The sequence below is a fragment of the Monodon monoceros genome, unplaced genomic scaffold (assembly GCF_005190385.1).
Source record: "Monodon monoceros isolate NGI ecotype Baffin Bay Population unplaced genomic scaffold, NGI_Narwhal_1 Super_Scaffold_4, whole genome shotgun sequence".
Classification (NCBI taxonomy): Eukaryota; Metazoa; Chordata; class Mammalia; order Artiodactyla; family Monodontidae; genus Monodon; species Monodon monoceros.
This window is the reverse complement of record NW_021703781.1, coordinates 66,897,994-66,916,564: the sequence shown is the minus strand read 5'-3', so window position 1 is coordinate 66,916,564 and position 18,571 is coordinate 66,897,994. Positions and strand designations below refer to the sequence as shown.

The 18,571-nt window shown below is 43.0% G+C and overlaps 1 protein-coding gene across 2 annotated transcripts in view; it reads left to right on the top strand.

Annotated features, from left to right (window-relative positions):
• Positions 1–18,571, top strand: part of ABLIM1 (actin binding LIM protein 1) — a 320,517-nt gene that overhangs the window by 48,978 nt on the left and 252,968 nt on the right. The gene's annotated exons all lie outside the window — the stretch shown is intronic.

Below are 18,571 nucleotides of genomic sequence, written 5' to 3'. Positions count from 1 at the left end.
TATGTTCTTCGCTCAGACACGATGGGGTTAAAGGAGCCGCTGATTCGGGGGCTCTGGCTCACTCAGGCCGGGGGGAGGGAGGGGCACGGAGCGCGGGGCGAGCCTGCGGCGGCAGAGGCCGGCGTGACGTTGCACCAGCCTGAGGCGCGCCGTGCGTTCTCCCGGGGGAGTTGTCCTGGATCCCGGGGCCCTGGCAGTGGCGGGCTGCACAGGCTCCTGGGAAAGGAGGTGTGGATAGTGACCTGTGCTCGCACACAGGCTTCTTGGTGGCGGCAGCAGCAGCCTTAGCGTCTCCTGCCCGTCTCTGGGGTCCGCGCTTTTAGCCGCGTCTCGCGCCCCTCTTGGAGCTCGTTTGGAGCTCGTTTAGGCGGTGCTCTGAATCCCCTCTCCTCGCGCACCCTGAAACAATGGTCTCTTTCCTCTTAGGTAGCTCCAGACTTTTCCCCGGACTCCCTCCCGGCTAGCCGTGGCGCATTAACCCCTTCAGGCTGTGTTCACGCCGCCAACCCCAGTCCTCTCCCTGCGCTCCGACCGAAGCCCGAGCCTCAGCTCGCAGCCGCGCCCGCCGCGGCAGGTGAGCTGACAAGCCTCTTGGGCTGGTGAGTGCCGGTCAGCTCCGATCCTCTGTGCGGGAATCTCTCCGCTTTGCCCTCCGCACCCCTGTTGCTGCGCTCTCCTCCGTGGCTCCGGAGCTTCCCCCCGCCCACCGCCACCTGCAGTCTCCACCAGTGAAGGGGCTTCCTTGTGTGTGGGAACTTTTCCTCCTTCCCAGCTCCCCCCCCAAGGTGCAGGTCCCGTCCCTATCCTTTTGTCTCTGTTTTTCCTTTTGCCCTGCCCAGGTACATGGGGAGTTTCTTGCCTTTTGGGAGGTCTGAGGTCTTCTGCCAGCGTTCAGTAGGTGTCCTGTAGGAGTTGTTCCACGTGTAGATGTATTTCTCATGTATTTGTGGGGAGGAAGGTGATCTCCACGTCTTTCTCCTCCGCCATCTTGAAGGTCTCCACAGTAAACATTCTTACCTGTCCTTCTGATGCAGGGTACACAAACAGAAGTGGAACTATTTGGGCTTTGGGCATGTGCATCTTCCATTTACTAGATATTAAAATTTTGCTCTCCAAGGTGCTTGTATGTGTTTCTATTACCAGCAGAAGAGCATTCCCATTTCTCCACAAATTTGCCAACACTTGCATTGTCAGGTTTGAGTATGAAGTGATAACTCACTTCCGTTTTAATTTGTATTTTCGTGATTACTGACAAATCTGAACAGCACCTTTTCATACATTTATGTAAGATCATTTGTTTTTCCTCAATTGTGAGTCGCCTGTTAGTATCTTTACCATTTTCCAGTGGATTACTATGTCTTTTTTTTAACATCTTTATTGGAGTAATAATTGCTTTACAGTGTTTTGCTAGTTTCTGGTGTATAACAAAGTGAATCAGCTATATTATTATTATTGATTTATAGATGTTTATAAATTCTGGATACAAATTCTTTGTCACATTTTTACAAATCTCCCAGTTTCCCACAATTAGTTCACACTCTTTGTCCTATCACATTTTCTCACAACTTTCCACTCTTCATTAAACCTAGCAAAAACACCAAACACATAGATACAGAGAACGCATAGGTGGGTGCCAGAGGCTGGGGTTGGGGGGTAGCGGGTATGTAAAATGGGTGAAGGGGATCAAAAGGTGCAAACTTCCAGTTATATAAAGAATAAGTCCTGGGGATGTGATGTACAGCATGGCGACTGTAGTTAACAATACTTCCTGTGTGTTTGAAAGTTGCTGAGAGTATATCATATATGTTCTTATCACAAGAAAAATTTGTGACTGTTTGTGGGTGATGGATATTAACTAGACTTATTGTGGTGATCATTTCACAGTACATATGAATATTGATTCATTATGTTGTACACCTGAAACCTATAATGTTATATGTCAATTATATCTCAATTAAAAAAAACTAGCATAAAAAACACCCAGGTTTAAACCACAGGGTCCTACTGTACAGCACAGGGAACTGTATGCAGTATCCTCTGATAAATTATAATGGAAAAGAATATGAAAAAGAATGTATATATTTTTATAACTGAATCACTTTGCTGTACAGCAGAAATTAACACAACATTGTACATGAGCTGTACTTCAATAAAATAAATGGAAACAAACAAACAAACCATGCTCAGGTTTAACCATTTCTTTAGGTCTTCATTTTCTTATGATGGCTTCTGTGTCACGTAAACTTATGTTAAATAAATTTGTTTGCTTTTCCTCTTGTTAATCTGTCTTTTGTTACAGAGACCTAATCAACAGCATGAGATGAGTAGAGGAAAGATATTTTTCCTCCCCTATGTATTCTAAAATTCTGTATTCTACTTTTTTGATCTTGTATCAAAACACAGAGAAACTTCTAAATTGTCACCTGGAATTTTATCTTGTTCCTAAGGTGAAACTATTCTTTCCTAGTGAAAGCTTTTAAAATATTTGTTAGCTCATTGTCTCAGGTGGTACCACACATTTATCTTATTATGCTAGCCGATTCACTGCAGAAAAATGGCAAGGAGATGAAATGGGCCTATTGATTTGTTTACGTCCTGAGGCATGACAGCCTCAGAAAGGGAGGTAAATGTCTTTGATGATGACATTTTGAGATTCTGTAGAATTTGGGGGGTTACTTTATTGCTGTTATTTATATGAATTCACATTTAACATTGTTTCTGCAAGCTAGACAGTGTTGCTATAAGTCACAAAACCTTTTTGCCCACTGGCAAAATGAAGCGGTTTTGTGAAAACTGCAGAAAATAGCTTTCCCACATACTCACAACAGCTGTTTCGTTTTATTTTGTAACAGCAACAAATCTCTAAACCTATTCCCTAAAACTTTTTACAAATCATACACTCATATTCTTTGGAGCTATAAAACATAGCAGTTAAATATAGAAATGCACAAAAAGAAAATGAATTCAAGTCTTACAATCCAGATAGTGCCTTTGGACATTTAAAGACAGAAAAGTGATACACATACAGGGCTTACATCTGCACAGTACATGCCGAGACTTCTTCTTTTCCAGACACTCAGTGCATTTCCCCCAAGAGAGTTTCTTTGTATTCTTGCAGAAGAAATGCACTTCATTTCTAATAAGGGATCATACTCTACACACCATTTTGTCCTTTAGTTTTTTACACCTGATAATCTACGTCGAGGTTGTGTCACACGTGAGCATACAGATATGTGGAGTGCCCATTAATGTCAGTATCCCATTTACTGTATGGATGATCTGCATTTTTTTAAAAAAACAGTGCCATCGTCTCTATTAATGGGTATTTAGATGTTTCTAGGCTTTTTGTTTGTTTCTGCTTTGGTTTTGCTTTTTCCATGCCATGCTGCAGGAAACATCCTCATCCATGTAATTTTGGCCCATTCGTTCTGGTATATCTATAGGGTAACTTGCTAGTGGGGGAATTTGTTAGTTCACCAATTATGTGCTTTTTAAGTTCTTCAGTTTTAATCCTGGAGATTAAAAAAAATACATTCTCAAATGCTAATTTTGGAGTAAAGGCCTGATGCTAGTTGAGGAAGCCTTCTTTTTTTAAAAATAGCATTGAGTTATTTTGTGTGGCTGGGGGTGGAGGGAGAAAAGAGAAACATCATTTTACTCATGGTGCATCTAAATATATGAAAATGTGGGGCATGTTTTTAACAGAATATGCTTCACTTTGCACTAAGGGAACACGTAGGCTCGTTTACTGGCAGGCATTGCGTATCTGGTGGCTGATACCTGGTGGAGGTCTGGAGCTTGCTGAGACCCACTCGCCTATCTCCCCTGTGAGGTGACTGCCCTTGCTGCTGCCTTGAGTCGCTACTTAGAGTTGGACAGTCCAGGAGAGGGCCTGGCCCTAGAAGGTCTTTGTAAAATGTGCCTGCTGTGCTCAGGGGAGGAAGGCAGGACTTCTTAGAGGCCCCCGCCCCAGCCCTGTTCTGTTAATAGGGTGGGAATGCTCTTCACTTTGGAAGGCCTTGAAAAGGCCAGTAAAAAATAGATGCCTTTCAGTGTAGCCTCTAGAAAAGGATGGGAAAGAGAAGGGATAGGCAAGAGAGAAGGTCAGGCCTGGTGCTAGGGAGTGTCTATTGCCAAGACAACTTTGCCTGTTTGGTCTTCAGGCAAAAGCAGGAGGAGACGATACATAGAAAATCCTAAAGATGCCACCAGAAAACTACTAGAGCTAATCAATGAATTTGATAAAGTAGCAGGATACAGAATTAATTCACAGAAATCTCCTGCATTCCTGTACACTAACAACGAAAAATCGGGAAGAGAAATTAGGGAAACACTCCCATTTACCACTGCAACTAAAAGAATAAAATACCTAGGAATAAACCTACCTAAGGAAATGAAAGACCTGTATGCAGAAAACTATAAGACACTGATGAAAGAAATAAAAGACGATACAAACAGATGGAGAGATATACCATGTTCTTGGATTGGAAGAATCAACATTGTGAAAATGACTATACTACCCAAAGCAATCTATAGATTCAGTGCAATCCCCATCAAATTACCAATGGCATTTTTCAGAGAACTAGAACAAAAAATTTTACAATTTGTATGGAAACACAAAAGACCCCGAATAGCCAAAGCAACCTTGAGAAAGAAAAATGGAGCTGAGGGAATCAGGCTCCCTGACTTCAAACTATACTACAAAGCTACAGTAATTAAGACAGTATGGTACTGGCACAAAAACAGAAATATAGATCAATGGAACAGGATAGAAAGCCCAGAGATAAACCCACACACATATGGTCACCTTATCTTTGACAAAGGAGGCAAGAATATACAATGGAGAAAAGACAGCCTCTTTAATAAGTGGTGCTGGGAAAACTGTACAACTACATGTAAAAGAATGAAATTAGAACACTTTCTAAAACCGTACACAAAAATAAACTCAAAATGGATTAAAGACCTAAATGTAAGACCAGACACTATAAAACTCTTAGAGGAAAACATAGGAAAAACACTCTTTGACATAAACCACAGCAAGATCTTTTTTGACCCACCTCCTAGAGTAATGGAAATAAAAACAAAAATAAACAAATGGGACCTAATGAAACTTAAAAGCTTTTGCATAGCAAAGGAAAACATAAGACAAAAAGACAAGCCTTAGAATGGGAGAAAATATTTTCAAATGAAGCAACTGACAAAGGATTCATCTCCAAAATATACAAGCAGCCCATGCAGCACAGTATTACAAAAGCAAACAACCCAATCCAAGAATGGGCAGAAGACCTAAATAGACATTTCTCCAAAGATGATATACTGATTTCCAACAAACACATGAAAGGATGCTCAACATCACTAATCATTAGAGAAATATAAATCAAAACTACAATGAGGTATTACCTCATGCTGGTCAGAATCACCATCACCAAAAATTCTAGAAACAATAAATGCTGGAGAGGATGTGGAGAAAAGGGAACCCTCTTGCACTGTTGGTGGGAATGTAAATTGATACAGCCACTATGGAGAACAGTATGGAGGTTCCTTAAAAACACTAAAAATAGAACTACCATATGACCCAGCAGTTCCACTACTGGGCATATACCCTGAGAAAACCATAATTCAAAAAGAGTCATGTACCACAATGTTCACTGCAGCTCTATTTACAATGGCCAGGACATGGAAGCAACCTAAATGTCCATCAATAGATGAATGGATAAAGAAGATGTGACACATACATACAATGGAGCATTATTACTCAGCCATAAAAAGGAATGAAATTGAGTTATTTGTAATGAGGTGGATGGACCTCACATGTTCATATATTTAGATGCACCATGAGTAAAATGATGTTTCTCTTTTCTCCCTCCACCCCCAGCCACACAAAATAACTCAATGCTATTTTTTAAAAAAGAAGGCTTCCTCAACTAGCATCAGGCCTTTACTCCAAAATTAACATTTGAGAATGTATTTTTTTAAATCTCCAGGATTAAAACTGAAGAACTTAAAAAGCACATAATTGGTGAACTAACAAATTCCCCCACTAGCAAGTTACCCTACAGATATACCAGAACGAATGGGCCAAAATTACATGGATGAGGATGTTTCCTGCAGCATGGCATGGAAAAAGCAAAACCAAAGCAGAAACAAACAAAAAGCCTAGAAACATCTAGGCTTTTTGTTTGGAATGAAATTGAGTTATCTGTAATGAGGTGGATGGAGCTAGAGTCTGTCATACAGAGTAAAGGAAGTCAGAAAGAGAAAAACAAATATGTATGCCAACCCACATATATGGAATCAAGAAAACGGTACTGATGAACCTATTGGCAGGGCAGGAATAACAACGCAGACATAGAGAATGGACTTGAGGACTCGGGGCGGGGGAAGGGGAAGCTGGGACGAAGTGAGAGAGTAGCATTGACATATATACACTACCTAATGTAAAATGGATGTGACAATCTATAGGGGTGGGATAGGGAGGGTGAGAGGGAGGCTCAAGAGGAAGGGGATACGGGGATATATGTATACATATAGCTGATTCACTTTGTTGTACAGCAGAAACTAACACAACATTGTAAAGCAATTATACTCCAATAAAGACATAAAAAAATAAGCAGGAGGAGAGCTGAGTTTCTCCACTTTTAAGAATTCCTGGCTCAAAGACTTAAATATAAGACATGATACCATGAAACTTCTAGAAGACAACATAGACAAAACTCTCTAACATAAATTGTAGCAATGTTTTCTTAGGTCAGTCTCCCAAGGCAAAAGAAATAAAAGCAAACAAAACAAAACAGAAACAAACAAACAAAAAAACCCAAATGGGACCAAATCAAACCTATAAGCTTTTGCACAGCAAAGGAAACCATCAACAAAATGAAAAGACAACCTACAGAATGGGAGAAAATATTTGCAAATGGTGCAACTGACAAGGGCTTAATTCCCAAAATATATAAACAGCTTATACAACTCAATATCAAAAAAACAAACAACCCAATCAAAAAATAGGCAGAAGACTTAAATAGACATTTCTCCAGAGAAGACATACAGTTGGCCAAGAGGCACATGAAAAGATGCTCAACATTGCTAATTAATAGAGAAATGCAAATCAAACCTACAATGAAGTATCACTTCACACTGGTCAGAATGAGCATCATCAAAAAATCTATAAACAGTAAATGCTGGACAGGGTGTGGAGAGAAGGGAACCTTCCTACACTGTTGGTGGGAATGTAAATTGGTGCAGCCACTATGAAGAACAGTATGGAAGTTCCTTTAAAAATTAAAAATAGAGTTACCATATGATCCAGCAATTCCTGGTCATATATCTACAAAAGACAAAAACTCTAATTCAAAAAGATACATTCACCCCAGTGTTCATAGCAACACTATTTACAATAGGCAAGACATGGAAGCAACCTAAGTGCGCACACACACACACACACACACACACGCACACACACAATGGAGTATTACTCAACCATAAAGAAGAATGAAATAATGCCATTTGCAGCAACATGGATGGACCTAGTGAGTATCATACTAAGTAAAGTTTAAGTCAGACAGAGAAAGACAAATATGATATCACTTATATGTGGAATCTAAAAAAAAAAGATAAAAATAAACTTATTTACAAAACAGAAATAGACTCATGGACATAGAAAACAAACTTGTGGTTACCAAAGGGGAAAGGGGCTGGAGGGATAAATTAAGAGCTTGGGATTAACAGACACACACACACACACGCACGCACGCACGCACGACACAAAAGAATCCCTTCCTTCCATAAAGATGGTAATGACAGTGGTGATAGCTCCTATTTGCGGTGCTTTACCTGCAGGTTTGTACTTTCACGCACATTCTCCTTGGATCTTCACAGTGATTCTATTTTACAGATGAAGAAACTGAAGCCCAAAGAAATCAAGTAACTTAGACTCAAGGACACACAACCAATAAGTGGCAGAACTGGGAGCCACGAGGAGTCCCTTGTTAAGGGCTCTTTCTGTTGCACGCTAATAAGGAACATGCAACTTAAATATCATGAATAGCCTTCCAAATGTGAAATGAGGGGTCTTCCTTTTAAAAAGCGATTGTAAGTTTGGAGTTGAGGTAATAGCAATTGTTAAAAGATGCTTTTCAGAAAAAGGTAAAATCATGGCTCTCCTACAGATACCAAAATGAGCACATGTCAAAGGTTTTGGTTTACTCATTAATCAACAAAGGAACCATGCAGATGTTGTAACAAGTTCAAAAGATAATGGAAAACCACATACATTTCTAGATCAGGAATACCGAAACAAATATGTAAACGGAGTCAGACTGATTTTTGCACAGAGCAAGAGAGAAGGCAGTTGAACCTCTACCAGGCATGACCATGATGGCATGTCTCTCAGTTTAACCTGTAAACAAAGAGGTGCAAACAACTCAAAGACAATGGGCAGGGCTAGAATCAGATAACCCTTAAGTGTGTATTGTATGTAGACAATGCATAGTTTTCCACTAAAACACAAATTCATCTCTGCACAATTTATGTAGGCGTGTCAAACAGGCTGAAAGGACAGAGAGGCTGCCTCCACGGTAGGTTGGTGGTAAGGAGGAGGGTGGGCAAGAGTCCTGCCGGTGTTTCTCAAGGTTTTGAAAAGGTCAAGATGCACACTGACCTTTCCCTGCAGTCCTTTCGTGCTGGCCTGGCTCGGCCCTCCAGAGTAATCCTAGACAACTTGCCCTCCAGGTAGCAGCCTGTGCTCTCATTTATTCCTGTTTCAGCCGTTAAAATTTACCTGCCCCATGTTCCATTTCCCGAGACCCCCGCGTTCGGCCAGGTTACAGTTTGCTCTCTTAGGTAATCTGAGTATTTCTGTAGGGGCCCGTCCTCATCATTGTGTGTCCCTCCTGGCATCCATAGCCGTCCCCTGCCCACTGCAGCTCTGGTCCTCTCCTGAGCCTGCCTCCCCCTGTCCTTTGCATCTGTCACTTTCTGTTCCTCACCAAAATCTTGTCAGACACTTAGAAAGGATTGAATAAGCAAATCTCATTAGGGTAAGTTTTCATTTATTACCACTGCTCTGGGGCTGAGCCCTGTGTTAGGTGCTGGAGGCATAGTAGCTCAGGTAGGAGTTCGTGCTCTACTGGTGAGACAGCCATGTAGATAATCATTACAACACAATGTGCTCAGTGCTCTGGCCAAGGTATGTGCACCTCAAGCTGTGATTACAGAAGAGGGAGGGATTAGCTCAGCTTGAGCTGGGTCTGGAAGCATGAGTGGGCTTTTGCTGGGGGAAAAGGACCAGCCCAGAAGCTGAGGCCCCCTCCCCTGCCTCTCCTGGTCAGCCAGTGACAGGCCGTTCTCTGCTCCCTTGGCTCTGCACCTGTTTAGACAAGGACAAAGCATCTTTGGTCAGAGAGGCCTCTTCGGGCACCAGTGGGATCCCTGTAAGCAAAATCATTTGGGGTAAAGGAGATGCCAGGGAAGCAAAATTTCCTCTTACCTTGAAGTGTGTGTATGTGTGTGGATAAATATGAGTTGTAAATGATGACTGCTTTTAATTTCGGCCTATTGGATTGATTTAGAAGTTTAGATCTCTGGAATTTTATTAGAAAAAAACTGTGACTGGACCTTGAGATCTGATTATAAGGCTTAAAAATGATCTTCTAAGGGCACTTAGTTATCCTCCAGGCCCACCTGCCCATTCACCGAGGACGTCCTCCAGACTGATCTGTCTGTATAAAGCCGGGAGCCATCGCTTGGGCATCTCCTTAGGAGTAAGTGCTCAGTGGGGCCCCGCTGGCTGGAAGGAGTCCACAAGACATCCTCCGCAGGATGTAAAAGAGCTTATTCCTGAGGTCCAGGAGATTTCATTGTGCCGCCTCTACTCCTGAGAGGTGAAGGTTACCTGTGAGGGAGTTACTGCTAACTAAGGAAGCTGTCCCAGAAGGGATCAGGCCAGGAACGTGATTGGAAAAGAACACAGTTACTCCCCATTGCCACCAAATCAGACTTTGAAAAGCTACTTGATCTATTAATAAAGAGTATGGCAACCCTCCTTATCTTAGCTGAACACAATTTCCAGTCACTTCCCAGAGCAGCCTCTCACAGAGTAACTGACATTCAGTGTGAGCCAGGTTTATCGGGTGGGCTGACCCTGGCTCAGGGCCTCGAGGAGCAGAGTAGGGACTGGGGTCTCAGACCCTCTGTGTTTGGTTTTTAGCCACTGCTGGAAAGGGTTTTTATTTAGACACACTATTGATTATCCTTGTTGGATAATTATCCATGGCTGGAGTTTTGAAGATTGAAGGTAAATGGTAGGCAAATGCCGAACGGGGTGGGAAGGACTATGTTTCATGGTTCATGTTGTGTGGAAAATAGATTTGGTTCCTTGTTTTCTTTAAGATTGAAGTTTTCATGCTTACTGTTTTTATTTGAATTTTCCCTAGTCTTACTACATCCATAAGGACCCTGGGAGAAAGGGGTTAACGAAGAGGTTTCAGATTGGGTGAGTACTGTGATTCGAAGGCTTCTAGAAACCATTCTTTCCTTAAGATGTCTCTCTGTACTCGCTCACTGAACAGAATGCCCTTTGAGGCCCCAGAAGCCCTGTGAAAACATATTACTGAAGAAAGGACCCTCCATAGACCCTTCTTCACAGCTAAGTTTATAGGAATAATTATTGAGAATTATTCTGAAGGAATGGAAGAAAAGGCAGGTATGTTTGATTAAAGGATGGAGATTCGGGGAGTTCCCTGGTGGCCTAGTGGTTAGGATTCCGGGCTTTCACTGCTGTGGCCTGGGTTCAGTCCCTGGTCTGGGAACAGAGAATCCAACAAGCCGTGCAGCATGGCCAAAAAAAAAAAAAAAAAAAAGAAAAAGAATGGAGATTCTGAAAATGTTTAACCATCGGAAGATGAGTTAGTTGTTCAGGCCACCAGAAGGCTAAAGCAGGGAGCCCAGGCTTCAGCCAGAGCAGTCAACCCAACGCTGCTGGGATCATCCCCCAGAAGATAATGTGACAGACACAGATGTCACCTTTCTATTTCCTGCCCTACAACATACAAAATCTGACACAAGAATGGACGTCCTTATTACTGCAGTACCTAGAATTATATTGTGAGCCTGACACCAGCCATGAGAAGGCCACTGATCTCTCACAATACTCCAAGCAGTGGTGAGGTTAGTGGCCTTGAGAGGTCACTTCACCCAGTGCTCTGAAGATGGGTGGTGAAGTAGAAGGACAGGATTGGGCTTCAAGCTCAAGCCTCGTGTGGCCCTTTCCGCACCTCAGTGACCTTGGGCAAGGTCCTGAGGTTCAGATGAGAATAGAGATTCTACTTCTTAGGGTTATTTAAGGTTCAACTGAGCTCTTTTATGTGAACTGCCCTTACAGTATCTTGGGCATCGTAGGTAGTCAAAAAATGTTTATTGGACTTTTATGGAGAAAGCCTATGTAGTTAATTTTCAGACTCTGTGAAACTATGGCCAACATAAATCCTGTCAGGGAGATCAGTGGCCTTTGGGGGAGGTGTGGAATCTATTGGCTTCTCACTGTGTTTCCTACTTTTCATTATATTCCACACCTGTCTTGCCAAGTTTGCCCCGTGATGGTTGGTCATTATTGTATAATAACATACACAAGTGAACAAAAGTTCACGCAGGATGCAAAGCTGTTCAGTGAAATGAGCTTCTTGTGACCCCATTTACACTCCTCAGAGGTAGCCAATGTTGTTTCTCTTGTTTCCTTCCAGAAATCTTTCCTGCATGTACACTCCTAAGTGTCTTGTTCTTTACACAAATGAGAGCAGCCCAGACACACTCTTCTGTACCTTGTTTTTTTTGTTTTTTTTCAGTAACTTTATATCACATCAATATTGACTAATACAATACAAAAGCTAGATTATTTGGAAGATCATGGGCAACCCGGGAGGAGAACTGGTGCTTCCAGACAAAGAATGGATCTGGTTAAGAATCTAGGACTTGAGCACCTTTAAAGCTGCAAAAGGGATTTAATTATATTCCTTTGGCTTCTTGTCTGATTCCCCCTGGAGGACCTTCTGGGTTAATTATGGGTCCCAGGGACACTGGCAGACACAGCTGCTGCATTGCTGTTCCACAGAGGTAATTAATCATCCAGCCTGAGCCAGGAGAGAATGCTCCATTCTCTGTCCTCATTACCAATAGCTTCTGGAGAAGGAAAATTTTCTTACAAAACGGAACCACATGTGATTCTTTTTAGAATTAGAGTGTTTACATACTGGGTTTTCTGTCGTAAAATAGAGGGGAGAAATTGTGTTTGTATGTACTGGGGGTGGGGTGTAAATCACTTGACTCTCTGGGGTCATCTATTGATAATTTGGAAGTCTTATTCAAAGGGACACTATGTGCCTACTTATTTGCCCTCTTTCCATCTTCCTGCCTTTTTTTTTTTGCGGTACGCGGGCCTCTCACTGCCATGGCCTCTCGCATTGCGGAGCACAGGCTCCGGACGCTCAGGCTCAGCGGCCATGGCTCACGGGCCCAGCCGCTCCGCGGCACGTGGGATCCTCCCGGACCAGGGCACGAACCTGCGTCCCCTGCACCGGCAGGTGGACTCCCAACCACTGCGCCACCAGGGAAGCCCTCCTGCCTTTCTTAATACCATAAAATCCTAGTTTGAAGTCAATTCATTATGCTGTATGCCTTAAACGTATACAGTGCTATATATCAATTTTATCTCCATAAAACTGGAAGGAAAAAATCCTAGTTTGAAGGCATATTTGTGGCATCTGTTTCAGTGGTACTCAGTTGGAGGCAGTTTTGTCCCCCAGGGAATGTTTGACAAAGTCTGAAGACATTTTTGGTTGTCACACCTGGGGGGCTGGTGCTCCTGGCATCCGGCAGGCAGAGGCCAGGGATGCTGCTTAACATCCTCCAAGGCACAGACATCCCCACGACAAAGAATTTTCGGGCCCCAAATGTCAAAGATGCTGAGGTTGAGGAATCCTAGCCGATTCATCTAGAGTTCAGTGCTCTCCCTACATGGTATCAATTTTGTTGTTTTTGTATATTTCTTAGGACCTCAGCCATCCCTTCCAGCTGTTAGATTCTCAGAGTCTCTTCAGATCAGTAGATAAAGGTATCCACACGGAGCAGTTCACTTGCTCCTAACAAATGCTAATGGCAAGAATTACCCCACTGCTGAGGCATTTACAGATGAGGCCTCTCGCTTGCAATGGTATCCTCAGCCCCAGTGAATAGTAGGAGCTCAGCAGACATTGGTTGAATGAGTGAGATACTGGGGTGCTTTGGCATCCGCTGGTGGGCTTGCAGCAGTGATGTGAGCAGACATCTGGCACCAGCATACACTTTGCTGCATGGTGACTGTGACAGCTGTGACAGCTCTGTGTCCATGTGGAAGCTTCCATTAACAGAGCTTACCATTTCCCCTGTATTTTCCTGCTGCTCCTGTGGATGAGCAGTTCCAAGCAGTGCAAGCAATTACAGAAGAAATTTATACATATCTGGCATCCGCAAAAGCAGCTCGTGTGTAATGAACTCAGTGTTGGAGACCTGCATAAAAACCACTCAGGGAGGGCTTCCCTGGTGGCGCAGTGGTTGAGAGTCCGCCTGCTGATGCAGGGGACACGGGTTCGTGCCCCGGTCCGGGAAGATCCCACATGCCGCGGAGCGGCTAGGCCCGTGAGCCATGGCCGCTGAGCCTGCGCGTCCGGAGCCTGTGCTCTGCAACGGGAGAGGCCACAGCAGTGAGAGGCCCGCGTACCGCAAAAAAAAAGACCACTCAGGGATTTTTTGATGATGGCCATTGGGGAAGGGTAAGCTGGGACGAAGTGAGAGAGTAACATTGACATATATACCAAATATTTTGGTATATATGTCAATTACATTTTGGACCAAACATAAAATAGATAGCTAGTGGGAAGCAGCTGCATAGCACAGGGAGATCAGCTCGGTGCTTTGTGACCACCTAGAGGGGTGGGATAGGGATGGTGGGAGGGATACGCAAGAGGGAGGGGATATGGGGATATACATATGCATATAGCTGATTCACTTTGGTATCCAGCAGAAACTAACACATCATTGTAAAGCATTTATACTCCAATAAAGATGTTACAAAAAAAAAAAAAAAACCACTCAGGGAGGAGATCATTGGTTCTTGGAGTTTTAAAGGACTTAGTTTTACCTTGGATTCCCAAATCATTGATATCGTTTAGACAGGAGGATTTCTAGCATGGAAAGTTTACATGATCTTAATAGCATATACGTTAAAGATGAAGTACATCAGTTGCATGACAAGTGATTATCCTTAAGAAAATGTCCCTTATAAGTTCAGGAGGTGGTGGTCCCTACATAAGAAAATCAGAAAAACATATTTACAATGACTTTGTTTCTTTTTTCTTTGGGGGGCTGTGGGGAAATGTTTTCTTTTTCTTCTCTCTTTCTCTCTACCTATTTTAGACGCCCTATCTGTGACAAACCATTAGAACTTGCATATATGTACTTACCCTACTTAGTTACCGTAGCTAAAGAGTGCCCGCTGGAGCTGGAGAAACAGTTCTAGCACTGGCCATAAATGATCTAGGGTCACCTTTTCCTTACATGGAGGGACATGGCAGATGATCGTGAAAAGTTCTCTGTTTTCTCCACTTTTTGTTGGATAGCTACTCTCCTGGCCTAGAGGACTCCATAAGACAGTCTGAGACAGAAAATAGTGACCCTAGGGGTGGATGGAACATGCATTTCTAATAGCACCAGAGAGGTTTTCTGCTTTATCCTCACACTGTCCTTTTGTAGAAACACTTGATTGTTTTGGTTGATAAATAGGGGGAGAAGTAGGAACTTCCATGATGACGGCTCCACATCATGATGGGAGTCGAATGGGATTGCTCCAACCTGTGTACCTAACTCTTAAGACTAATTTCAGGGGCAATCAATAACATGCTCTTTGTATTTATGTTTCTTTCCACATTGTATTTCTGTTCACGTTTTCCTTGTTATGCAAATGAAAGAATTCAGAAGTATATTTGGTTGAAAATTAAAAATTAGGGTTCAGAAGAAATGTATGGACTTCAATTTTAAGCTTAAATAGCCCCCAAACTCAAAGGTTTCAATATGTTACAGTAGGTTTCTTATAGAAAGGAAAAGTCACTGTGAAAGCTGAGGTCAGGAAGGACGCCTCCGCACTTTGTCCTCCTTGGAGAACTAACGTGTGTGTGAGCACCAGGCAGTTTTACCCACTGGGCTGAGTGAGAGCAAGTCAGCCTCAGTGTCAGCCTGGGTCACTTATCAGGGAGGAGGCATTGTTAGGAAATACGTGTCTTTTAAGGAATGTAATTTGGTTTTTGTTTTGTTTTACTAAATGTGTTCTTACTAGGAAAAGAGCAGAAGATTCCCAAATTCCCAGGCTTGTCCTTTTCTTGCAGCTGATTTTACTTGGAAAGAATTGAAGGAAGAGGGTTGAATACTAATCCTAGGTGTGTTTGTGAAAATTAATGGTGTTTGGCTAGCTAATTAGGAGGAAAGGGCAATGTTCCCTAAGTAGAGCAACTAAGATGACTGGAATTTTCTTTCTTGGCTCTCTCTTCCAACTCCCTTGGCCCTCAGCCTTTCTGGGAAATCTTTGTGCCTTTTTTTCCTGCATCAAATAAGAAAGTCCATGCTTCTGTGAAAGCCAGTAATTTTATTAAGAACAATATTATATTAAACATAAGTAACTTCAAAGTGTTGAAATTTTAGATGTGGATCAGCTTTGGGTTTTGTGTTTTTCTTTCCTTTCCTTTCCTTTTCTTTACTTCTCTTCTCTTTTCTTTTCTTCTCCTTCTTTCTTTAAGAATATGCAAAAGTCCACATTGGAATCACTTCTGCCCTCACGGCATAAAAGGGGAACAAAGAGGGTGGGAAGGAAGGAGGAAGAGAGAAAGAAATCTGAAGTGTTTTTTTTTTTTGAAATCAGAAGGATAACAATCCTTCTATATATATTACAAGGACATAATGTGGGGTTAATTAATTTATTTCTTATTACAGTGAATGGATAATTGTCTTCTTAAGGTTTTTCCTTAGTTTTCTGAATCTGTAAATAGTTTACATAAAAATAATCTGCTACTGACTTCTGTGCAGGCCACAGCAAAATAAACCAAACCAAACCCCTCTGAGTATGTGTGATCCCAAGATACATGGAGGGAGTGTTTTACATTCTTCTGTGGAGCTGCGTGCTCAGTTACAGTTGGAGGACAGCTTAGCATCAGCAGTTCCAGCTCTGACTTGGGGAGGTTTTGGTAACATTAGTCACAAGGACGTCAACCCTCCAGGGTTTCCAAATCCTTTTCAAGTGCAGCTTTCAGCTTGAGGTGCCAGGATCACTGGCTTCTTTCAGTGCTGGTGGTTGACAGCCCAGTTTTGAAAGGCCGCCTTTGGCTGGGGACCCAGTAAGTGCTATAGTAGAAAAAGCCCTAGGCTCCATGTCCAAAGACCTTCAGGTTGGGCTCAGTTTGACTAGCTGTCTGATCTGCAGCAAGTCACTTAGCCTCAGTGAACTTTAGTTTTTCTCATCTGTGAAATGAGATGTGAAGTCCGAGGTCCCAAATGGATGATTTTATGATCTAGATGAAGTTAATTAGAAAACCAGCTCCAGCCCTGTGATTAATAAACAGGAAGAGAAGGCACTCAATCCCAGGCTAAACAGCATCAGAGGGCCACTTCAGATGGAAAGAATGTTCCATAAAGTAAAATGTTTGTGAGGGCTGATTACAATATATTTATCGAGGTTCCTCTCTAGGCATTTCTGGGAGTTGATTTTCAAGTCCAAGTTGGTATGTAGACCCTGTGAATGCAGCACCTTCCCAGTACAGAATGCAGTTAACACAGAGTAGGTACAAGTCAGTTTCCTTTTTTTTTTTTTTTTTCCTTTGCGGTATGCGGTCCCCTCACTGTTGTGGCCTCTCCCGTTGCGGAGCACAGGCTCCGGACGCGTAGGCTCAGTGGCCATGGCTCACGGGTCCAGCCGCTCCGCAGCGTGTGGAATCTTCCCGGACCGGGGCACGAACCCGCGTCCCCTGCATCGGCAGGCGGACTCTCAACCACTGCACCACCAGGGAAGCCCCAGTTTCCCATTTTTGTCTCGTTTGAGCCCCTTTTAAGCTGTCACTCTATCCATTGTGTGTATTTTTTAAGCAGGGAGACACATTTTCTCTGCAAGAGTGATATTTATCACTTACTCTCTTTGCATTTAGAGAAAGATGGGTGTGAATTCCTCACTTCTTTTATTATTCTTTTATTGAAAGGAGTGAAGTTTTCCTAAAAGCTGCCCCTTGAAGGGAAACAATCCTGTTGAATGAAGCTGGCTGGTTGAAACTGAAAGTTCTTTAGTGTTACCAAAAAGAGACTAACACAAATGAAAAGTCTATACTTTCTCTAAGTAAATGCCAGTGGTAGGAAATGTGAGGTTAGAAGCCTTTCTTACCCTTCGTTGGTTAAGAAAAACGTTGAGGGATGGCTTCTTGACAAGGCCTGTTTTTCTTTTTCTTTTTTTTTTTTTTGCGGTACGCGGGCCTCTCACTGTTGTGGCCTCTCCCGTTGCGGAGCACAGGCTCCGGATGCGCGGGCTCAGCGGCCATGGCTCACGGGCCCAGCCGCTCCACGGCATGTGGGATCTTCCCGGACCGGGGCACAAACCCGTGTCCCCTGCATCGGCAGGCGGACTCTCAACCACTGCGCCACCAGGGAAGCCCCAACAAGGCCTGTTTTTTATTTTCCCTTTCTCTTCATCTTGCACTTCGTTTTCCTTTCCCTTGGATGTGTAGTTTATTGCCAGATCTTATTACTGTGTACTTAAAAAACACTCTCCTTTGGGGACATAGCTCCCTTGTTCCTTCCTAACAGAATAACAGTTGTGTAACACCCCTCCCAAAATGCAGGGATTTTAGTGGGATCTTGGGCATTCCACCTGAAGGGGATTATCCTGTGTTCGTCGTGGAAACCTGCCCTTCTGCCATCCTTGGCAAGTAACACACGTGCCCCAGAAAGAGGCCAGCACAGTAGGAATTGGCTCCCTCCTTCCCATGCATTTTCTTATACCAGTGTCCCCTCTTCCTTATTAAAACCTGAGTCAGGTATCAAAATGCTCTGTCAGCTACATCATGGAAATAGCAGGGTGAGAAGATGTGTATTTCATTAGCAGATGGAACTGTAGGGAAAGGAGGCAGTCCATTGCCCTACGGTTTGATGTGTAATAAGTAAGAAGTACTCATATAAAATCAATGACAGTTTTGTTGAGCAGATTCAACTTTGCCCTAAAAAGCCCCAAATAGTCCTGTGTCATAGACTAAGCTGTACCAGGCTGCTCCACATATCACTAAAATAGTCCTGTGTCACAGACTAACCTGTACCAGGCTGCTCCACATATCACTAAAATAGTCCTGTGTCACAGACTAACCTGTACCAGGCTGCTCCACATGTCACTAAAATAGTCCTGTGTCACAGACTAAGCTGTACCAGGCTGCTCCACATATCACTAAAATAGTCCTGTGTCACAGACTAACCTGTACCAGGCTGCTCCACACGTCACTAAAATAGTCCTGTGTCATAGACT